The following is a 19,406-nucleotide window of genomic DNA, read 5'->3' on the forward strand; positions in this document are numbered from 1 at the left end:
TTTCATTCACAAGGAGGTTTCTCTGTTTTATGGAGCCTAACAATGTACCAAAACCAAAACCTGTTGTTGTAAATATATTGTTAAAAATCAACATTGTCACAGTATATGCTACACTGAATTATACAGAAAGACCTAGTTTCTCCATCCGCTTTTTCAAAACATTGGAATTCCTTGCAGCTTTAATTGGTGGGCTTATATGTGTTTCAGCAGCACAACCTCACCAAAACCAGCCCACTCTGTGCTTCAGTCTCAACCAATGACGTCTTCTCTTATTATCATGGAGCAGGTGGCAAGAGGCACTGTCCTCAACCCTACTTTCAGTGGCAGCTTAACCTTAACCCAAAAACAACAACCCCTGGACCGCCAGCTTAACATTTCAACTGCTTTAAAAGCAAGTTACAGGGAGAAGTTTTCTCAGGCGCCATTATATTTATTACTACCATTCCTTATAACACCTATCATGGAGACATTACATAAATATAATTTATTTTGTAATGTCACAAGTGAGGAAGATCAGATTGCTTTAGCTATATCTGTTAGATCAGTAAAAAAAAAAAAAACAATTACACTGCAACAACAAACTTTCAATCGACATTACGCCCAGCCATGGCAGCTGTGTCTGGGTGCCCATGCTGACACTTTTCATGAACAAAGTCGTCTCTTGCAGAATTGTGCTGGAAGACATTTAGAGCTAGGTCCAATTAGGTTCACAAGTTCTTCCCTCATTTCCAGCTGTAAACCTCACCCCTGTCTTACACTTGTTTGTTGCTGCGGTGTAACACTGTGTCAACAGCTAGAGAGTCTACTTCAAGTCAAACTCAAAACCAGGGGCTTCTCAGCATCTGTTGGTATTTGTGTTTGTTATCATTAGGTTAGACACTCTCTGATCGTCATTGGAACAATTTTCACCTGAAATCAAAAACACTGATTCCAATTACTTAATTCCACTTGTTTACAATTTCAAATGTAATATCTGTTGTTTACTGCTGATTTGATGCCGAAAAGTGGATGGTTCCTGAAGGAGCTGTTGATCAACGAAAAGAATGTGCTGCAATTTTCATCTGTGGGGGTTGTGTGTTGGTATCTGTAGACCTTATATTGCAGCGTTCAGTGTTCAGTACATCTGACTTTGCTGCTCTACATTATCTTTATGCTATGTCCTTTTACAGATAACACTTTAATTTAGTTTGGTGCTGAATCGAGGCGAAGCAACATAACCATAATCTGATATTGTTTTTTAGGAGGCTGTGTGGTCCAGTGGTTATAGAAATGGGCTTGTAACCAGGAGGTCCCCGGTTCAAATCCCACCTCAGCCACTGACTCATTGTGTGACCCTGAACAAGTCACTTAAGAGACTTAATTGTAAGTGACTCTGCAGCTGATGCATAGTTCACACATCCTAGTCTATGTCTGTACTGTAACACTTGAAATGTATTTGCTTACGATTGTAAGTTGCCCTGGATAAGGGCGTCTGCTAAGAAATAAATAATAATAATAATAATAATAATAATAATACGTCACCTTGGATAAAGGTGTCTGCTAAATAAACAAATAATAATAATAAATAAACAATAATAAATGGGAAGCATATTATTGAGATGGATCTCTATGACGATGCTGTATCACTATATACAGACAGATAAAATGAAAGGAATCATAGACAGTGTATGGTAATTGTCGGCTATTCTGTGTATTTTATCATATCTTAATTTTCAAAAAATAAAAAAAGGCACAGCCAAAGTTCTTTGATAGCATCACAGGTTGACATACAACCCTGGGGCACTGTCAGTGTAGAGATGCTCCAAAAAGCAGATGATTTGAATGTATCCTATGTTGTAGCAATGATATATGTCCGAGTTATTTTACAACCACCCTGTATAATCCCACACATGTCACTCTGTTTCAGTAAAAAAATAATTGTCACTCCTGTCAGTAAAAATGCTTCTTTAGCAGTCGATAACTCTGCAACTTATGACAAGACAAGGACCCCAGGGAGCACTCTTGAGATATGCTGCTGTTTCTCTATTAAATTAGTAAAACATATTTTCATGCAAGTGGCCTTTTTAAAAGACCCCCATCCTACTGATTGATTGCTGCCATGAGTCTCTGTCTCGAGAGAAATGAACAATCCCAGTGATCTGAAGGATGCATGTTTGCTGTCACAACACAATTTTCATTATTTTCAATTGAAATCTGCAACCCTCCTTGACTCTTTCCGATGAAAACAATAATGCAGAAAGAATTAATTTCTTCCCTGAAAATAGCAAAGAGTAAAACATGTAAATTAGAAAAACACAGGCTAGCTGCTGAAATTGCTGAAGCTACATTTCTTTTAAGGATATTTTGACATTGACAGTAATTTTCATATATATTCTATGTATTTTCACATATGTATATTCAGGGCATTAAGTGAGTCATTTGTCTGGGCACAGACAGCCAGGAGAACTCTAAATTTAAGGTCATAAAGGTTTTACATCTTCGAGATGCCTGCTGTTAAGCACTATTTTGTTTTGTAACCTGGTTAAGTGAGTACTTTCTTTGTGGTTATACTGCTATATATGCAATTTTTATTTATTTCTTAGCAGGCAACTTACAATTGTTACAAATATCACAGTACAAGTTATCACATAATAAAATATCACATTACAGAATATCATAATACAGATAAGAGCAGTTATGAAAGAACAATAAGATCAAAGTCAAGTGAGAGCAAAATAAAGAATACAGTAAATTATAAATAACAGCAAGTTTGACTAAGCAGTTAAAACTTATGGTAAATATTTGCTTATATGAGTAAAGTAAGAACACGTAGTAAGTATGATAAATGGATAAGAATGATTTCAAATAAGAGCAATTACAAAAAAAAAAAAAAACTTGAGTATGGTTACCTATAAGAGTAAAATCAAATACAAGACACAGTAAGTAGTTCTAGTTAGAAGCAGTAGTTGAATGCGGCAAGGTATGGAGCAGTTCAGTGCAAGTACAAGCTGATGCCAGTACTGGTACAATTGGGTGCCATATAGTCCAGTATAGTCGAGAGTTGTGAGGTTTACAGATGCTGTCTTACCAGGTGTGTCTTGAGGAGGCGCCGGAAGGTGGTCAGGGACTGAGCAGTCCTGATATCCGTGGGTAGGTCGTTCCACCACTGAGGGGCAAGGGTGGAGAAGGAGCGGGCTCTGGAGGCGGGAGAGTGGAGGGGGGGTACAGCTAGTCTGCCGGAGGTTGGAGGAAGCGAGAGGGGGTGTAGGGAGAAATGATAGTCTAGAGATAGGAGGGAGCAGAAAGGTCAAGACAGCGATAGGCGAGTACAAGAGTTTATGGCTCTGAAGCAGCGAGCAGAGATCGGGGTCCGAGAGGGACGGGAAGGAGGGTGATAGGGAGGGAGTGAGCAGAGGACAGGGTATGGGTGGGGGAGGAGGCGAGGTAATGAAGAGTTTGTGGATGTCTGCGATTTTGGAGGAGAAGAAGGAGGCAGTCATCAGCCGAGATGGAGAAGGGTGGAAGAGATATATATACACGCTGCCCTACTATTGTAATTGTAATAAATGCACATACAGAAATCTACCTATTAAAAAAAACTGATAGGAATTCAATCCCATTGCACTGAAGCAGTATCCAACAAGCTTGGGCTTTCTCACTATTTAAACAATAAGCAAAGCAGATTCATTCATTCAAATCCATTCAAAACCAAAACAGCCTTTGCTCCAGGGCAAAGTTTGCACCACTTCAAATAAAACAAATAATTAGCATACTAATACAAAATACAGATTAACCCGTTTTATATCACCTCGCTTAATATCATACACCGCTTATTATCACGATTTTTGAGAAACCACTTGCCACCATAGGTTCTTTGAGAAATTACCTCTCTTAATATCATCTCACAAACCTGCTTATTGTCACGTTTTGTGCAGCCTGTCAAATGCTGCGTTAATTAATTTCCAACGCAACTAACAACCAATAATCATCTCGACTGATAAACTGACATTTTGTGCAGCCTGTCAAATGCTGCGTGGGCGATCTTAACGGGATACAGTTCAGTTACAAAACACCAACGTCAATCGATTTTAACACTCAGTCAATTCATGCCTTTTTTAGATAATGACACATACTGTTTCATCAGTTAATGATACAAAATGTATACTACAGTGCAGACCATTTTTAAGAATCACTGATAAAAGAACCAACCGTATATAGTGATCAAAACCACTGGGACGAAATCATTCCTATACCAACCAATGTTTTATATTTGCATTTAGTTTTATTTCGTGCTATTGCATATTTGCAAAAAACACAGGGTTCTAGTTATATGGAATATCTGGTACTTCTAAAGACCGTGGCAAAATGTCAGCTGGAAGGTATTCCCAACATTTCCCAAGATCTCAGAATGAAGAAATACTTTCAAATAGTCAAATTATATCTAAGTAAATATATGTATATTAAACATCAGCTGGCATTATGAAACAGTTGCAGTAAATAGCTTTAATACTTTGTATTACTTGTAATTGTCTTTCAATACAATTTCAATATCACTAGCAAACAAGTACAATTGATCGATCGCAGATGGGATGATTAATCGATCAATAGAAAATGTCAAGATTAAAACACCTAGTATAAACCTAAATTGCGTGATTAAAGGGTGTGATTCTGTCATTCGATTTCAAGACACATTCTAAATTAGATCCAGGATATTAAAAAGCAATTCACGCTGTAGTGCTGAATGTTGAAAACGAGAGATTGTTCAACACTTTAGTTACACAGACATAATTTCTTTACATTATTTATTCTTGTACATTCAGTGTTCCTAGATTATCAATCCATCATTAACACTGTATAACACTGCTTATGTTTAAATAATGCAAGACTAACGTGAACAGAGATGTTAATGAGCTTGAATGTCTGGTTGTGTTCACAGTGGATTGATCTCCAGGCAAGCACATTTGAGCTTTTGGGCCGAATAGTACACAGCATAGCACTTCTGGAGTTAAATCAAAGGTAAAATGCAGCACTTCTTTTAATTTGTATTTATTCCACTATTTTATGTTTCTTATTGACTAATGTCCCAGTACAATGCAGAGGCTACTAAAAAACACATATGTTACTTCAAATCAGTGGGTACTCTCCATAATAGCACAGCTTGGAACTTTTAGGACCATTCTGCCAGATTCACTTGACAACCAATTCACTTTGGTAGGGTGGGGGCTTAGGCTAGTTAACAGCACTTCACCTTATGCTGAACAACACACCTAGGTGTGCGGATATTGCTTATATTATTAATATAAAGTGTTTTTGTTTGTAAAGGTTTTTCATTTAGGTTACAGAGATGTATAAATGAGGTTTGCACTTTTACATGGTCTTTGCCGTTGCTTATATTTATTCAACGAAAATCCTACTTTCCTGTCTGTCAGCTCTTCATTTAATATTCATGGTTCGTAAATGTAATTTGAATACTAGTTTATTTACTTAAGTTGGATGTATACACTTTCATCTGTTCATATCTTCTTTGTATGTAGGCTAATAATGTACCCTTGCTCCATGTCTGAGTCAGTGGTTTTGTTAATTTTATTATTATTATTATTATTATTATTATTATTATTATTATTATTATTAGTGACTTTTTTACTTTCACTAGCTTCCTGCTTTGTTGTATGTGTTCCTGCAATATATTTTTCAACATTGCGGTGCTTTACAGATAATTAATAACTGACTATTTATTTGCATGTGCACACGCAGGTCTTCTCTCCAAAAAACAAATAAATCGAGGGTGTTTTGGCAGTACAAAATTTTTATGCTTGGTGCTTTTGTGACCGAGATTCCTGTCAACCGACAGAAGCAAAATCAAATAAAACTCCTTTTCTTTGGTTAAATTTCTTCATAATAAGTACATCTGCAACAAAATGTGTATTCTTTGTTGTACTTTTAAAATATGTTTCTTTTAGGGATGCCATGGGATTTGAAAAAGTGCAGCAATACAATACCAACTTGGAAGCTAAGTCTTACTTGAATTACTTTGGTTATGCATCGGGTCTTCCTGTCAAAATGTCTACTGAATTCAAAACATCACAAAGTTCAGCATTTTGATTGGTTCATCTGTCTGCCATCTTTGCTACCTGCTCGGTCTGGCAAAAAACTGATAAAAACAATCACAATTATGTATGATTACCTGCATCTCACAGAGAAACTGCAATTACTTCCATCCGTGATTCTGGTTATCATGCTGACTACTTGAATATTAAACCACAACACTCGACAAAATGTGATTGGACATCGCGCATGCATTTACTAACAAGGAGACTGTTGAGTACTGATAGCTTTATCTTTCCAAAATATAATTATAATATAATAAAATTATTATATAAACTAACATCCTTGTCTGTTGAACCCAATTGATTAGCAATTTCACCTTCACTTGACATTGGTAATGAGCAAGCATTATTGTTGGCAATTTACTCACAGTGGCCTGCTCCTTCCCTGAAATCTGAGTACCATGCTAATGCTAAAATTAAAATAGGGCTTGTGAAAGGGATCATGAATAAAAAGTGGGGTTAAATTCAGTGAATACTACAATACTACAAAGACAACAATGCCCCCAAATCCTGATTGTACAAGCAAGAGTCTCATTTGAGAAGTGCTGCGTGGGCTTTACACAACTGACCTGAACTGTTAAAATCTCTATCCAATTGATTTTACATTTGCAGTTTGTTACACTTCCTTTACATGAACGTTTTATCTTGTGAGCTTGTTTGGATTGATTACATACAATTATGTGTACTGTATATGAAGGGCAAGGGCAAACTTGACTTGATAAAGTCTAAGCACCTAAAAAGTATTTCATCAGTTTATTTAAATACTGTACAGGGGTGCAACAGCTACATCATGCAAGGGGAGTGACGTTGCTCAGTGCTTTCATTTAGGCTCAGAAAATGCTATGGTCGACGAACTGCAAGATGTTACATCTCAGGGCAATGCCTAAAAAAAAAAAAAAAACAGCCCATTGTTATTGCTGCTGCATATTTCTGGGAAAGGAGTGTTTTGATATTAAATTACACAGCTGAATTCACAACAATAACCAAAGTAATGGTTTCTCCTCTTTCTTTATAAACACTTCAACAAACAGCTATGGCTGTACAATAATATGTGAGTATGTGAAGTGTGTAAATAATAGCGTAATTCGCGTTCATGGTTAGAGATTTGATAGGATCTGATTCCCTTTGCTTGATCTCTGAATCTCTGTCAGCTCTCACCCCCACTCATTTTATACACCTCTCTTCATCTAATAATTAGCACCTAGCCGAAACCTTGTACGCATTTAAATACAAACCTGTTTCCTCTTGCAGCTAAATGCTGACGTTACAGTTGAGCCTGTCATACTAAAACCAGAAATGTTATATTTAGATCGTCTGACAGTATAAGAAACGCACCGTTTATGCTTAATTGATGTATTGATGATATATTATGTGTAAACAAAGATTAAAGTATGATTGGTCCAACTAAGTATTATTATTATTTGCTTTATTACATTTCTTTGCTTTACCACTCAGCTTTTAGTATACTGAAGTAACATATTTTACAAGAGGAGCATGTTTTACAGGGGTGAAGCGTGTCTTATGCAAGGGATGTTAAATTAAACTGTGATGCACATTGTGAGCGTTTTATTCACCTAGGGAGGAATATAATATTAAGCTTTTGTACAGATAAAGAAAGCCAGTTTAAACCGTTTTTAAGAAGTGACTGATGCTGGGGACTACATTTGTTTTTTTATTCTGTTGTTGAAAAATCAGGATAGGCGCTTCGGAACAACAAGGGCAGCAGCTGGCTCATGGGTTTCATTTTAAGTACGACGTGGTGGGGAAGCACAGCAAGGCACAGCTGATTGATTGATATTGATAGTGTAGTGGGTCTGGTGTAATTTTAACAAATAGGCAAACAGGGACTGAGCTCAAATGAGTTTGAAAAAAGAACAGTCTGCATCAGTGATCACAGGTTACTGGTCTGTTTAATTGATCTAGAAACTGCTACTCTTTAACTGTACTAATGCTGCTTGTGTTTCCCCCTTGGGTGATTCATTGACACACCCAAGACTTCATTGTAAATAAGATATTTTATTTGACTTTGACCACCTTCTGATCAATTATTTTACATTATATATATATATATATATATATATATATATATATATATATATATATATATATACACACACAATCAAAATACAGTGGGCAAAAATCATGGATTTTAAATTAATACAATAGGAGGAATGAATATGCATACATATTTATTTGCTTTCATAAACGCATCGTTGATGATCTCTGAGTTCAAAAGAAACAAAAGCAAAATTGGCTCCATATTCACTATTTACTAAATTGCTTTATATGTTTTCACATCATACAAGTTAATCTCGCTGGTAGGTTCATACTTAGCTTTAGAGTGAATCAGATGTAATGACTATATGAAAACTGTTGTGCAGAGACAGAAAGTAAAAACCAATAAGAGAATGAGAATAGTAAGTTGCTGACAGCTTGTATAAGATTGACAATTAGCAAGCTATGTGACTCGCTCTTCCTCTTTTTATAGAGCAACTCATCTTTTAATACAATGAAAAATGTCAACTAAGACCACATATATTGTAGATTGCTACTTATAACAGTCACCCAAAAACATTGACAAATGTAAATGCTAGAAAAAAGGGGGATGGATGCGATTGATATGTAAATATATATTATATATACTTTATATATAATGTTAGCCTGCACAGTTCGGGGGGCGTGGAGCTGGAGGCCTCTAATTTCCTGTCAACTAGTACCTATTTTCTATTTAAGCTCTGACCACTTGCACCTTCGCTGTCTAGCGTCTAGTGTTTCGTTATGTAGCAAACGCTCAGACTCTGTCATTTCGTGCTTCATCTTAATGTCTTTGCTAATATCTAAACTTCGTTGCCTTGCTCCTTTCACTGCAGCTCACATCTCTGCACAGCGCTGCCAAGATATTATCAATTATTTCCTACCTGCTCCTGTGATTCTTCTCTTCATTCAGCTTCTCTATTTGGCTGCATGAGCTCCAACGTTAGTCTTTCCTGCAACCATCCCATCTCCAGCCCAGCAACAGCGCCGTTCAAAAGCACAGCTCCATTACTCAACTTGTCCGCATCTTCATCTGAAAGACTGGCCTTCCGCTAAAACTTTCAAAGCTCTTTCGATAAGACATTGGCATTTCTGTCATCAGTAATTGCCTTGCCTTAGCTCTATTTAAATTCACCACAAAGCTTTGTCTGCTGAATCTGTCTTTACTCCTCGCCTGCAATCAAGCGCCCCTCCCCCGCTCCCACAGAGCCAGCACAATTTAGCATTCCATCAGAAGATCCTATCCTGGACCTCCATCAGGTACGTTCAACGTTTTAAAGACCTATCCAACCCATTACAAACTCAACCAGTGGCGGCTTGTGATTTTGACGGGTCACATAACATGCTCCAACGACACTGCTGTACTGCAACTTTTCTACCCGTGCCTCACAGACCATGGTTACCACAGCAATGCCCTCATCTAGGAACTATGGGGAGTGGTAAGTTGCCATGGTGACTAGACAGCTTGCATGCTCTGTGCCTCAGTACTGCAATCCTTTGGCTTCCTGCTGCTGCGCTTTCACAACTGCTGAGACGGAGTTCAACTCCCCGAATTGTGACTAAATAATAATATAATAATAATATCTTTATTTTTATATAGCATTACATGTCTGCAGCCCTCGCCCCTTCTTCAAGAGATTCCTATTCTACAGCCTGGTCAGAGTTTTCAACCTTCTGCGCCCAGAATCGGATTTATCCTATTCCTTCAATCAAAACCGGATCCTGGCTTTCATCATCCACGCTAGGGATTCTCTCCATCTCCCTCCATTCTTTCTATACCAGCAGTTCACCTGACCCTCCATGTGATTCTTAACAGCTTTCCCCCTGCCTCACCTTCATGCCTGTCTATATCAACGGACATTCTCCATTTGCTAATTTCTACTCTTCGGAAAGGCCGCTTCTCCCCCTATCATCAATCGTCACTGGTTCTCAACACACCTCTCCACCCTAGTCTCCAGAGCAGGCCTCCTTCTCAGCCTGACCAAGAATGTGGGGAGCTGGTCCTCTTCTGTGGTGGATTCTTACATTCATTCATCCTCCTCTGATATAGTTGCTGCTCATTTTAAAATTGCTAGTATGCCTGGAGTGGGGGCTTCCCGTCCGCCGGGGCCACCAGAGGTTTTCCCCTAATCAGCCTCAAGGGTTTTTTTTCCTCTCCACTGAGCGGCAGGTATACACAGTCACATCCTACTAAATCACTAACCATTCTGATCTTGTGCCTATGTTATGCATCGGCATGTGCTGTCTTTGTTTGTGTCACGGTGTGGTTGATTTCACAAGGAGCCGGAGGTCCATCCTTTGGGGGGCAAGTGAGTATCATCACGTGTTTGTTTTAAATCATTTTCAATAATTGTCAATAATTTGCAACAAATGGGTTTCATATGAAATATGTTGATTAACCAAATACTTTTGTTGAAGTATGAAATTCGTTTTTGCATGCTGTTTTATGCATGTTATGTAACCATTTGTTTTTAATTATGTAGCTGAATCTCTACTTTAAGGTATATCTTTCAATAGAACAATTAGAAATTACAGAAATCATCAGGGACCTTAATGGCAAAAAAAAAAAAAAAAAAAAATCTGTAAAATTTTATACTGTAATTAACTAATCTATTATTTGATTAATCTTTCTAAACTTCACAGCATCCCATCTTGCAATATTATTATTATTATTATTATTATTATTATTATTATTATTATTATTAATAATAATAATAATAATAATAATAATAATAATAATAATAATAATAATAATAATAATAATACATGCATTAGACTATGTATTAATGTTTTGTCTTATACATAGACATGATGGGGCTGAACTCCCCTTTTAAAAGTCTAGGAGAAGCAAGTTGAAACTGCTTCCCAGCTGGGAAGTACTTTTTTAAAAAGGAGTCTGCAAATGTCCCGCTAACTGAGCTTCTCTGCAAGTCGATAAATGCAGCACCTTTGCAAAATGTACTAGAAAGGAGTGTGTTGTTTTTAAATTGGATAATCAGCTGAGTGGTATTTAAATGTTAACACTTAAAATCAAGTCAAGCACTTACTTTTATAAATAGGAATTCACTGTTTAATGTTTATTTTTAGCAATGCATGTGACTCAAGTTATTCATTAAAATATAAAATGGAATGGGTTTCAGAGTCTAGCTACTTCCTACCTCATTTTAATTATATTTAATGCTATTGAGTGATGTCAAGAGTGGGTAGTCCCTGTACTTAAAAGGTCGATATACTAAGTACTTTAAGAAAATTTCAACTACTGTAAGATTTTGGACTGTAAGTCTTTGTCACTGTCTTCAATGTTTTTAACTGCATCATGATTGTAGTCTAGTTTTGTTGGCAGCATTCTCAATTGGATTAGGATTACCGTGGTGATGGCATCACCCACTTCAAATCAAATTATTCTGGCAAATCAGACTTGTTAAAATGGCTTCACTTGTTCTTTTGTAGTGACATCATAAAGCAACTGTTTTGGGTTAGAACCATAGAACCAAATTAAACCATAGTCACTCTTTTTAAGGTCCAGTCCCCATAGAAATTTAGTTGACGTCTAAGCCTTAACTACTTTGGCCGTGATCTTGGCAAAATAAAAACAACAACAAAGAAATGCAATTACCTTTTTTTTTTTTAAATTGAAGGTTTGTTTTTAATAAAATATGAATGTAATGTTGTCCATGTATTTTACTGCAATCATGTATAAGGTTGAGTGTGTGCTCTTCTGCTTTGTTACCATATTTTACACCCACACATTTCAGTTAATGTGTGTTTTCCTTTAATAAACATCAATAAATTCACAGTTAAAAATGATAAACTTAACTCAAGCTGTCTACCTGGTTTGTTTTTTTATAGGTTGTATCTCACAATTGCCAATTTCCTAAATGCTTTCTGTAACAACATTGTGTGCTAACGAACCCCTTCAATCAGACAGGTAACAAATGCATATCCTACAATGTATTTAGTTATTAAGATTCATACTTACCTTATAGATGTATGTTGTTTTCTGTTTTTAGATTCAACAATTATAATTTATAGAAAACACATTTTGAGTTAAAAATAATTACCTTAAATTCATATTAATTAGCTGTTACACCTATTGTGTTCCGCTTGAATCCAAAATTTGTTACTCCCCTGCAAGAACATTCTTCTTGTGACTATATAAAACAAAGTCTTTTCCAGCTGATGAATATGAGTAGACCTGTGTGAGAGAGTGAGTAGACCTGTGTGAGAGTGAGTCTGTTTTTTTGTGTTTGTCTTTGTCTTTTTGGTTGGCCATCGTGCCTTTTGTTTTGTGTATTTTGTTTAATTAAAACAATTTCCCTGCACATCCTGACTGAGTCTCCTTACCTTGGTCAGCCTGTCACACCACCCCTCTCTAACACAGATCTTAAACAAATTTCTAAAATCCAAGTCATTGAATTTATTTCATTCCTCACGTCTGTTCTGCTCTGTGTGTCTACACTGACAGGAAGAAAAAAAATAACTCAGTGCCGTCTCAACTCCACCCCTGGTGTATTTTTTTCAATGGTAGCAATGTGCACACTATCAAAAAAATTAGTCTAAGATAAACGTATAGCATGTATAGTAACTAAAACATGTATTTTACATTTGGAGATCTGACTATGTTTTTCAGGCATACCAATATATTTATTTAGTGTGGTAGAACAGCAAATATCAAGCTGTGGAAAAAATGACCCTGTGTAAATCCTTATTAAAAAACTAGATCTGAACTTATTATGTGATAGGATCAATTCTGTGATATTGCTGTTACCAAGTGAAATTCAGAGGAATTTCTGTGGGCACCACCAAAATTGAGATTTAATTTTGTCCTTTACCAACTGTTAGCTTGTTATCAGCAGACTGACTGAACCCTCAGGAAACAAGTATCTTAAAAAATCAATGTGAAACCACAACCATACCACCCTTCATATTGATCTCATAAGATCACATAAATAGCATCAGCAAAGTCAAATGCAATGTATCAGAGTTGTTGGACTCGAGGTCGCATTTTTTGGACATTTGGGCTTCGTGACTCGGACATATTAACTATGTCCTTTTTGTATGTTCTGTTACACAAGAAATTCTACCTTTCCAGTCCTGCTTCCCCTAAAACTTCCACCAAAAACTACATCTCTCAGAATACAATGTCTTCAGTTACTAGGAAACTGTGCACAATAAAAACCCACCGAACAACATTATCCAATCACTGGTTAGCCATGGTGTCTTTGCAGCCAATCATAGTAAGAATAAGAAATTGGAAGAGAGTTAGGTTGCAGTGAAAACAATCCCCCAGTCCAGCTGTCAATCTAACTGCAACCATCACAATGACCCAGTTTTTTTTTCTAAGGAATAACTAATGTCAGCTTTTAACAAACCTTTCTCTTTACTACTTTAAATTGTGTTCTAATGTTTTTAAGCGCAGTAAAAAATACATTTCTTAAACTGCATTCTTGAAAAATACATCATTTAATTTTGCTGAGCTCCTTTAATATAATTTAATTGCATCGAAAAGAATAGAATGTTGGACACCTTAGTAATTTTGAGTTTACTGAAAACCAAAATTAATGAAAAAAGAATAATCATATAAATTATAATCATACTTTTAGAGCTTCTTAATTCAATATTTTGTGCTTTGCTTCTAATCTCCACTCGTTCCCAGCACATACCATCACTGTTTGCAAGGAAAGTCAATGAATTCACCTGGCAAATTCAGAGTAAAACTAGCCACTCAAATCGAAACTCTCCTACCGTCAAACAGGCAGACATACCAGACTGATATAACAGAAGGGCTGACTGATAGCAAAAAAAAAAAAAAGACTTAATACCAATCCATTTACCAGGGAACCCTATTACAGGGAGATGGGGTCTGGTAGGAAGGTTATTCAGGAAGGAATTCAGTGGAGAGTTGAGTGCATGGTGAATGGTGTGTGATCAATAATAAAGCGTGTTCATTAAGAAGTAATACACAGTGTGAGTCTAAATCTTTTGCTGAAACCCCCAATCTACAACATTTCTGGCGACGAGGATGTTGCGAACGTCTGAGTAAAAAAAAAAAAAAAAAATAGACAAACAGCAACTTGCAGCGACCATGGCTCTGATCGGGAAATTAGCTGAGTTACGAGAGGAGAAAAACGATTTCGAGTCCTATATGGAGCAGATTGAACTCTGGCTGGCTGATAATGAGATGAGAAGATGGAAAACGTGTGAGTGTATTTTTGTCTGTAATAGGATCTGAAGCATACAGGCTGCTTAAAAATTTAATCGCACTAGAAAAAACTAAGAATGAAACTTTTTGAACGAGTACAAGCACTGCAGACGCATTACAAGCCCAAACCTGTGATTATAGCAGAGCAGTTTCGTTTTCATAGGAGAGGTCAAAATAAAACTGAGGTGATTGCTGATTACATTGTTGTGTTGAAACAACTGGCAAATACATGCGAGTTCGGACCGTTTTTGTCTGAAGCTTTGAGTGATAGATTTGTCTGGCCTTAAACGCGAGTCTATACAGAAGAGGCTATTGTCCGAGAAGAATTTAACTTTTGCATCTGCTACCGAGATTGCGTTAGCAATGGAAATGGCTGCTAAAAATGCTCAGGAATTATCTGGGAAATCAATAACACAGCCGTGTAAAATAAATAATTGTGTTCAGAGACGCAAGCTGGCAAGGGAAAGAACGCTCACAACAGCAAATACACACCGTTTTCCAGCAGAAGAAAACCTTTAGAGGGGGTGAGGAAAGCAACACACAGGAGAATAACTGCTACAAATGCGGAGGAAAACATAATTCAAGCAACTGCCGTTTTAAAACAGAACAGTGCCACAAATGTAAAAAAAAAACTGGGCATATAGCATGTAGTTGTAGAAATAGGAGAGACGGGGGAAGTGCACACATTGTGACTGAGAAGCAGGAAGACAGTGACAGCAGTGGCGGGGACGTTTTGAATTATATACAGTGTATACTGCGAGTGAAGGTGAAAAACGAATCTCCATTTCATTGTGATTAGAAGACACCCCAGTAAATATGCAGTTAGACACAGGAGCAACAGGAAGCATTGTCCCAGAAGCCCTGTACCAGAGGATTCTGCTGCACAGGCCACTAGAAAGTAGTAACTTGCAGCTTAAGACCTACTCTGGAGAGAAAATACCAATACTGGGACAGGTTAAACTCAAGGTGAAATACAATGAACAGTCTGCTGTATTGCCTTTGGTAGTTGCAAAAGGGGATAGACCTGCACTGCTGGGGTGAAATTGGCTGAGGAATATAAAACTGAACTGGTGAATACCTTGAACAGCACAGTCATCAAAGGGATTTTAGAGTGTTTGTGCAAGAGCTGACAACTATTAAAACTTTCAAAGCTCGGATAAAAGCACAACCTGGAGCAGAGCCATTGTTCACAAACCCAGATCAGTACCGTACGCACTGCGAGAACCCGTTGAGAAGGAATTAGACAGACTGGAAGCTCATAACATACTTTCAAAGGTCCACCATAGCAACTGGGCTGCACCAATTGTAGTGGTGCCCAAGCAACAGCTGCTAACTAGTAACATACTAGTTCATTATGACACGGGCAAACCACTCAGATTAGCCTGTGAGGCATCTCCATATGGAATAGGAGCCGTAATCTCCCATGTCATGGAAGATGGAAATTAACATCCCATTGCAGCAGTGAAAAGAACTATGCTCAGATAGAGAAAGAGGCGCTTGGTCTGATTTTTGGAGTTAAGAAATGTCATAAAAACAGTAGTAGAAGATCCTAACATTTTTTTTTTTAGTCATGAAGACAGACTGCCAGTTTCATCTAGAGACATAGCAGAAGAGACACGAAATGATCCTGTCCTTGCCAGAGTTTGGCAATTCACCTTAAATGGCTGGCCTACTACAGTGAGTGATGACTTCCGAGTTTATTTCAATCGGGGAAATAAACATATTGTGGGTTTTAAGAGTAATCATACTGGCCACATACTGAAAACGCTTGCTGGAAGACTTCAGAATATCCAGGTATGAGCATGATGAAAGCAACCGCCAGAAGCTATTTTTGGTGGCCTCAGCCGCCAGTTTCAATTGGACAGCAGCGATTTGAGGAGGCTCGTGCTGTCAGAGATGCTCTCCTTTCTTTTAAGTTGTTTTGGATTTACTGCTGTGTTAAATATTAATGATGAAAACATTAATGGATGTTGTTGCGCTGTTTTGGGCAATCAAGCTGGCTTATGACATCCAGTTCACAAACTATATTTATTAACGTGGAGGGCAGACGCGCGTTGTCTTTGGACATAGCTGGGATAAAAAAAAGGACGGGAATTAATTCAGTTAAGCAGCTCACTTGCTCTTTGTGTTTAACTTTAGCGTAGTTTTGACAGCAAGGGTATTCTCAAATAGCTGCTTTAATACTATAACAAATGCATAACGCAGTTTGTGGGAAGTGGTTTTATACAGAACTGTAAACCCACAAGATATATACAACATGGCAGACCAGTCACGGCAAAAAACAATAATAAAAAAGGCCGCCCACATTAGCATTAAAGTGAACTACTCCACTGCTAACCATAAAATCGCCCATCAGCCACTACTTTCTGCCGTCTTGGAATCCACAGTAACAACTGACCTGATCCCTTGCAATATTTATAGTTAAGGAAAACACGCTCATTAACATTTACACGTGAAATGCGGGTTTCCATGCGAAACTGTGCGTGGTTTTCCCGTGTGTTTGGTCATTTACACGAGTAAATGGAATTTACCCTATCCCTCTCTTTGGCCGTTTTTTTGGCCACAAACCTGATTTACCCAAGTAATTCTCCCAAACGTACACGCACATCGCCATTTCACGTGTAAATTGCCCAGCATGGAAACCCCATGATTGGGTCCAGCTGTGAAAGTGTGTGTTCTGCTAAAAGTGTGGATTTAATTTTCAATTTATGGAGGCCACCAAAACCAGGGAACTGCCTTTGTCACCTGAAGGATGTTCTGAGGATATCAGAATAGTGTATCTGTCAAACATCACATTATTTTATTATTACCTATTAAAGCTACAATTTTGCATGAATTGATTTACCTCTGAAAGCAATGTTTATTTTCAAGTCTATAAAGAACGCAATGTTTCAATTTACTGTAACAATTGCCAATATTTCAAAAATTGTCCTAACTACCTCTTGCCACCCTATAATCATAACTGAACTTCAGGGCTATAAAAGTAAGATGTCTATTATTCAGAATTATACAACAACCAGACACTGCTGTCTGATTGTTTTCTATGGAGGTCTAGCATTTAGTTATTCATCAATACAAATGTCAACAGACGGCAAATAAATCTTGGCTGAGAAGAGTTACACCGGTTAATGACACCGATTCGAAAACCACTGCTTACCGAGTAAACCCTTCATACAGACGCTCTCAAAAACTGAACTCTTTCAGTGGACTACAATGATTATTTCAGACTAACAAAGGTAAATAAATAAACAACTTTTAAAAGGTCTAGTACAATAGTGATAATGGCGTTGCTGTGGCATGTTCCTCTGTAGTAATGGTACACCCTTGTTCAGATAAAGCCCTGGACTTCTGGTTTATTGACTCTTCGTAACATGCCACAGCAATGTCATTATCCCTTACATATCTTACAATCACCAGTTCAAATCCCACCTCTGCCACTGACTGACTCACTGTGTGACCCTGAGCAAGTCACTTAACCTCCTTGTGCTTCATCCTGTGGATGAGATGTTAAATCAGTGTCCTATTGTAAGTGACTCTGCATATAATGCACAGTTCACTGCCTACCTCTGTAAAGCGGTTTGTGATGGTGGTCCACTATGAAAGGTGCTATATAAAAATAAAGATATTATTATTATTATTATTATTATTATTATTATTATTATTATTATTATTATTATTATTATTATATTAATGTTTAGAGTGTAAAATTAATTATATTGCTGTTTAAATGTAGAGCAAAGTATTATGTATATGACAAAGCTGCAGTGTCTTGTGAGTTCCTCCATCCACTATACTTGTATCCTTATTACATTATAAGCTGCACATTGAGAAGCATAGGAACCGTGACCCTTTTATGAATATAGAAGATCATTAAATTAGTGATAAGTAATTGTTGAAATAGTCGCTCCTCTGTAAACAACATGATTGTGGTGTAATTAAATATAAACTCCATTTTCTGTTATCCTATTAAATTATGTTAACAGCTTTTGTGCATACCGTGCTGGCTTTTTTTTTGACTGCTAGATAATCACATGATGCTCCATAACAAATTCAAAATCATTTGCGCTTTACGGAGTAAGGGTCTTAAAATACTGACTAATCGATTCATTGATCAATTTGAAATATTTTTTATATAAATATTTGACCACCATCACAGACCAGGAAAACCTTTTATGATCACTGTACCAGTAGACTTTACACAACCTGCAGAGTGAAATGTGTTTATTGTAAACGTATCTGACTCCTATTTATTTACTTGCGTGATAACCACTGAGATTATTATTATTATTATTATTATTATTATTATTATTATTATTATTATTATTAATTAATTAATTAATTTATTTATTTCTTAGCAGACGCCCTAATCCATGGCGACTTACAGTTGTAAATAATAACAAATGTGCTATGAAAAAATGATACAAAAAGGTCAAAGTCAAACAATGCACAATGGGGACTAAAATACCCCTCTCATTTTTTATATAACAGGCAGTACTCTTAAAAAAAATAATGTACTTGACTTGGCCATTTTTATCCCCACAGTAGTCTCACCTACAACAGGACCTGGCCATGCTACAATGATAGCCCTGAACATATATCTTCATATATCTTCTTTTTTTTTTTACTTATTACTTATCCTACAATAATATATGTGTGCTTCTCTGCTGTGTTTCTGTGAAGATTAATTACCATGATCTATTCCAGAAAAAGATTTTGCAGGCATATGCAGTTTAAAAGTAGACATTTTGCGGTATTTTTAAAAATCCCTGGCATTTTGGTTTCTGCACAATAAGCAAAGTGGCAAAAGACACATTTTCATAAAGTAATATCATTGCTGTGGTTTACTTACTTTTTAAAACAAATTTAACTTAAATAAACTCTGCAAAAAATGCAGAAAAGGGGGCATTGTACAAAGAAAAAACACCTCACCGTTTTGGTTTTCATTTAGTCCTCGTAATAGAAAATACTAGGATTACAACAAAAGAAAACATTGATCACTATACTTAACATGTACCTTGCAAGTTGGGCCAGTGTTTGAAAAGCGTGAAGCACACCTCTATCTGTATCCCGATTCTGACTCGCTT

At 36.9% G+C, this 19,406-nt stretch overlaps 1 protein-coding gene across 4 annotated transcripts in view; it reads right to left on the bottom strand.

Annotated features, from left to right (window-relative positions):
* LOC117402588 (leucine-rich repeat and fibronectin type-III domain-containing protein 2-like) overlaps positions 1 to 19,406 on the bottom strand; it is a 153,245-nt gene that overhangs the window by 57,855 nt on the left and 75,984 nt on the right. The window lies entirely within an intron of this gene.

Source organism: Acipenser ruthenus, chromosome 5, assembly GCF_902713425.1.
Source record: "Acipenser ruthenus chromosome 5, fAciRut3.2 maternal haplotype, whole genome shotgun sequence".
In the NCBI taxonomy this organism is placed as follows: Eukaryota; Metazoa; Chordata; class Actinopteri; order Acipenseriformes; family Acipenseridae; genus Acipenser; species Acipenser ruthenus.